General features: G+C 42.5%; 1 protein-coding gene across 1 annotated transcript in view; it reads right to left on the reverse strand.

Annotated features, from left to right (window-relative positions):
* Positions 1 to 6,036, reverse strand: part of SERPINE2 (serpin peptidase inhibitor, clade E (nexin, plasminogen activator inhibitor type 1), member 2) — a 38,457-nt gene that overhangs the window by 8,752 nt on the left and 23,669 nt on the right. The gene's annotated exons all lie outside the window — the stretch shown is intronic.

The raw sequence follows: 6,036 nt of genomic DNA on the forward strand, positions 1-6,036 counted from the left end.
CTAACTAGAACATAAGGCACTTAGAATATAGTGCTTTGCAAGAAGTTGACTCTTACTATACAAATAAAAGAATGAATTTAAGCTACCTTAGAATCCTTTTTTTAAAAAAAATTTACTTGCTTAAAAAATAAATTGTATTGTGTATATTTAAGGTATACAATATGATATGGGATACATATAGATAGTAAAATGGTTACTACATTGAAGAAAGTTAACATACATATCATCTCACAGTTACCCATTTTGGGTTTGTTTTTGTAACAAGAGCTGCTAAAATCTATTCATTTAGCAGGAACCCCAAATACATAACAGCTGTATCCCCTATACCCCTCACTATGGATGAGCCTGCAGGTGCATGTGAGGAGTGGGGAGAGGACAAACAGCTTTCACTGCTTAGGGCACACTCTGTGCCAGGCCCATACCAACCATGTCAACGGACTTAGAACCTACAGCACCCCATGAACTGGTATAACCAGCCCAATTTTACAACTGAGGAGGCTACGATCAGAGAAATTAAGTAACTTGCCAAAGGACACACTGCTAAGAAGTGGAGAGCCAGGAGAGCCTAACGCCAAAAATTACTGTCTTGCTTCACGACCCTGACTCCCTGGCCACTCGTCACCCATTTCAGTAACCACCATTAGGGTTTTCAGATATTTTATAGTATTTGTGCTTACTAATGAAAGCCCAAGAATAATTCAAAGCAACATTTCTCAAAATGCTGTCTGCAGAACAGTCCACCTGCACAACACTCCACCTGCAGAACACTCCACCTGCAGAACACTACCTTGCAGTGAGTTTAAGAAGCCTTTGGACACTCGATTCACCTTGCAGATTCGTAACATATACCAGCACTGCAAAGGCTCTGAGACTCTCTGAAGCAAAGTGTTTAACTTTCGTTATTCCCATATTTCCCAAACTAATTTGATCTTAGGACCCTTTTATTTCTTGTAAAATATTCAAAATACGTAGCACCTGTGCAGCACAGCCAAGCACTGACTGATTAGAGTAGACGAACATGCAGTCACTCAGAGGACCAGCTCGTAGCCCAGCTCACGAGTGCAGGGCCCAGAGAGGCCATTAACACCCCCTGGGGAAAGAGATTTCCACAGAGCATACCTTAGAATCCTACGAAACCTATGTAATGAGAAGAGTTATAGAAATTAAGCAGGTGAATAGAAAACCAGCATTTCTAGATTTATGATGGATTTCTGAAATGTTTTATTAAACACTTCAAACTTTTGAAGAACTGTGTGACCTTGGTGAAGTTACTTAACCTCTCTGTGTCTCGTATGTAGAACAGAGATAGGATACTACAGTGTGTACCTCACAGGCTTGCTGTGCTGATTGAGAAAAAAGCACATATGGTGCTGAGCAGGGCCTGGCCCATGTGTGCTGCTCAATGAATGATGGCCCCTCCTCCTCCTCCTCCAAATGATTTAGAAGGGCAACATAGCTCAGAAAGAAAGAACAGAGAAAGCGAGTTTCTTTTGTAATTTTCACTGGTCTTTTCTTTGGGGATGACCTTAGCTAATCACTGCATTTGAGACAGGGAACTTCAATAAGCCAGTTCTCCATGGAAGGGGTTGGTAGGGACGGACAGAGGAGCAGAAAAAGAGTGGGAAAGACAGCAGGGAAAAAGAGTGGATTTTCTTTGTCTTTGTTACATAACAGACACTTCTAGCCACAAAATATGATAATAGTGAAGCTATCAGAATGTATGACACTACAGGATGGCANTTCTAGCCACAAAATATGATAATAGTGAAGCTATCAGAATGTATGACACTACAGGATGGCACTGATGTCTCCTTCAGGAAAAAGTATGTCAGCAACTGGTGGAGGGGCTCAGCCTCCCCTGGTCCCCTGTGCCACGTGTGTCTGCAGGGCTGGTGGGTAACCCGGGCACAGCCTGCCTCAGCTCGGGACGCGTGTGGGACTCGCACACAGCCTGGCTTCTGTGCTGGGGCTACCTGAGAATCAAAGATAGGATTCTTCATCTTTCCTTTTAGCCTGCATGATAAAATGGTCTCAGGAGCAACTGAAAAATCAATGGGAAAGTGAGAAAAAATCACTTCCTAATGAGCTCTTTAATTCGTGAAGAAAACTTTAAGTCCCTACTCTGCCAGAGCTAATTTTTAGAAACTGAAACTTGGGAGGTAGTTAGTAAATGATTGCTCCAAGGAGTGAAATACAGGCCTGGAGGCATTAACTGTTTCTAGAAATGTTTACTGCTCTGATAAGAAGGATCAGGTTATGAATAATGAGCAACTGAGCTGGGGTGCACTGGGGGGCAGGGTAGATAGGATCCACTTTCACCAGTTAATCCATCCTTGACTGGATACGTCATTGGCTGATCACTAATAATAATAACCATTAACCATTTTGCATCCAGCCACACACATCTGCTTGATGACTGATTTCGCTCTGGCTCCACGTCTGCTTCTGACCACAGGAGCTGATGACTGATGTCACCAGGATCCAGCTATAAATCACCCATGCTTATCTTTATTGGGGGGCTTCAGGAGCTGCTAGATAAAATAACACCTTTCCTCAATTTCAACCTAGCCACTTTCACAACATCCTTCCCTAGAGCACAAGTGCTGAGGTTAAGGACCCGACAGCTGGAGTTATAGGACCTGGATTCAAATCCTGCGTCTGCAGCACACCCTCTCTGGGACTTGGGAAGTTCCTCAACTCTGAATCCTAGTTTCTTTATCTGTAAAATGCTATAATAATGGTATCTACCTTCTACCTTATGAAAATTCAATGAGATAATGCATACAAAGAGCTCAGCACAGTTTGGCACACAGCAAAAACTTGCATCTACTGATGTAAGAAGTTTTCTAAAATACCTCACTGTTCGAATGTTATGTCACTGCTCACAGCCTAACCACAGAATCGATCCACCAACGGAAGGCACCCCTGCTGCACTGAAGCATGACAGCTCCTGAGCAGGATCCAGCAAGGGAGAAAGGGCATTTGCAGCCTTGTGTCAGAGCACGGAGCCTCTTGCTTTCCCTGAGTCTTCTCTTTAAAATGCCCTCCCCAGAGCTCTCTAGTCTTTAACATCTGAAAGGTGGACTGAGTGTTCTTTAGTGGGGATAATTTCTGCAGTATATAAAAATGTGAAGCGGGTTCAATCACTCTCAAAAGAAGTGGAAAAGAAAAGGGGAAAGGGATTCTTTTCTCTGAGTGAATGGTGATCAACAAAACTTATAATGAGAAGTAACAGGTGAAGAATCAAGCATTAAAACCGTGGAGAAGATTTAGAATTTTCTTTAAGTGGTGATTTTACGGTGATCTAGTTTTTCTGGAGAGCCCCCAAAAGTACTCTGATTCCCACTTTAAGTCCAACAGGGGAGGACATAACCAGGTTCAATGAAATGTTAAGGACTCTTCTCAGCTTGTTAAATCGAAGAGAATATCATATATTTAATATTATGAAAGCTTTACAGGTGAAAGTCCCTCTAATTACCTTACAAATAACTTTATGGATTTCCTGAGCTCCCAAGGAACTCTGCAGACTATGCTTTAGTAGAAATTGAAATATATATTTTGAAAAAACAACAACAAATAGATCCACTGCATGTAGCCGTCTGCTTCTAGGCAGGATGCAAAGGGAGTTTTAGGAGAGCTGATGGGAAGGAGGTGTGGCTTCAGCAACCAGAAGGCCACTGGAGCCTTTTCCTGCTGAGGAACTATGGGGGAGAATGAGACGGGCGAGGGCAATCATAGATTTAGACCATGGAACCAGAACTCAGTAGACAACCAAGTAGAGAACACAGGTAGTTCCACACGAGGGGGAAGCTCCAAGAAGAAAGCAAGCCGGAAGTAAAAATTTGGTTATTTTTTGTGGTCTTTTTCAAAATTGTCTCTCACATCTAAATTCATAACCATGAAAACAAAAACACTTATAACAACTTTGACTTTGCAATTCCTATTCAAGGAAATTACCTTTAGAAGTACCGATGCAAGTATCAAAAGATTTATGTACAAGAATACTCACTGCAGTGTTGTTTATTATGGAAAAAATATTAATGGCCATCCACTGGATATTGTAAGTTTATACCATAGAATATTATGCAGCTGATAAAAGGATCGAGTGAATCTCATGAGTTTACATAAAAAGTTTTCCATGATGTACTGTCTAATGAATAAGACAGATTACAGACTAGAAATTACAGTGTAATACTATGGTATGCAAAAATTTTTCATAGAAATATTTTATATATCCATAGAAAAGGTCTCAAATGATATACCTAGCATTTAATAGGGGTTTTTATCCTAGGAAATGGGATTATAGAAGAACTTTTTACTTCCTGCTTTATATACTAATGTATTTGAGGATTTTGCAATGAGCATGAAATACACTTCTACTAAAAATGATTTTTAAAATAATTCGAAGCTTTTTTTTTTGGCCTCTAGTTGGTACAGGGATTGAACCCTGGACTTTGGTGTTATCAGCACCACGCTCTAACCAAGTGAGCTAACTGGCCAGCCCTTAAAGCTTTTTTTCTTTTAACAGAAAAGTTTCTATCCTTGAGGTGCTTATACTTTACGGGGCACAAGTCAGAAAGGTTTTCTCCTCTTCTCTTTCCCACCCTTCTCCTTAATGCCATCAACTGAATCTTCTCAGAGATCCTGATGCCATCTTGGGGGAAAAAGCCAAAAGACAGATGAATAATGACAATGTTTTGGCAAAGTGACCAAGCATAGTGTGGCTTGGCTGAGGCCCAGGAGACACTCCACAGGTAGCACCACAGGCCGTGCAAGTTGGGGCAGGGCAGTCTAGGAGCCCCAGCTGCTCCCGTGGCTGGACGTGAGGGACAGGCTGAGGAGCTGCGTCTGCAGTCATGGAAACAAACAGCTGCTTGGGGCCACCACAGACTGCGGTGCTTTCTTCACAGATCCAGAAAGAAGAACCTGCCCCATCTTATATCACGGTAAGCTGCATGGCTGGCCAAAGCAAGAAACTGAGAAAGAGCTCTTGGGCACGCCCCCTGGCAGGCACTGAGGCCTTTGGTGGAGGGGTGAGGTGGCCCTGGAGACTGTGCAGGAAGAGGGCTGGGAAGTCAGTGTCCAACCCTGCTGTCCTCAGTCACCCGTCCCAACCCCACAGGAAGCCAGAGGGCAAGGAAGCCTACTGCTGCAGCCTCCCGGGGCTCGGAACAGGGTGGGAGAGGGCAGAGGAGGGAGGGCACGAATCAGGGGAGGCAGAGGGAAGACGTCCAGCATGCTGTGGTCTGTACAGTTTGAATCTCTTGACAAGTAAGAATGCATTTGTGCATTATTCTCTGTAAAACACACATAAATTCTTAGACAAATCAGTTCTTAATTGGAAAGCTACCCTGAGATGCAACTCTCTCTGGGAACAGCCTATATACGAGTATGCGAGAAAAGCATTTTATATTCCTGTAAAAACAAGTATCTTAATTGTCCATGGGAATGTCTTCCATAGAATCCTTGCATTTTAATCTTGAACTTTAAACTTGCTATTTTTTCAGCAAGAGAAACATACAGTAAACAAGGCCCCCTCACTTTTTATTTTTTTTATAGAATGTAGAACATGTACAAAAAAATTGACCTAACATAGAAAAGCTTGGCCTTGCATATGAGCTGATGGCTATGCTAGCATTTCAATCAAGTCCTGTCGGGCAACACAGCCTGGAAGTGGGAAGGGTCAGGGTAAGACTAGAAAGTGGGAAAAGGAGACTTAACTATTCTCAGTTGCTTAGGGCAATACCATTCCATGGGCTTTTAAGTATATTATCTTTTAAATAACATTTATTGACTGAATGACAAAATTTTTCCCAGAAGCTTGAATGATGACTGATAAGCAAGAAGGAAGGTGACTTTGTTTATTGTGTCCCTCACACGAATCATTCCTTATTTTCAAGAATTAGGCAGCTGGCAAATGTCCAGCAGTGTATGGAGCTGATGTGTACTGAAGATGCAAAGATCACATTCAGGACCCCCATGTCCAGGGGCAAACTGGAGACCTGAAGCTTAACTTATTGGGGGGGGGGGGGGGGG

Source organism: Galeopterus variegatus, unplaced genomic scaffold (genome assembly GCF_000696425.1).
Source record: "Galeopterus variegatus unplaced genomic scaffold, G_variegatus-3.0.2 Scaffold1569, whole genome shotgun sequence".
Lineage (NCBI taxonomy): Eukaryota > Metazoa > Chordata > Mammalia > Dermoptera > Cynocephalidae > Galeopterus > Galeopterus variegatus.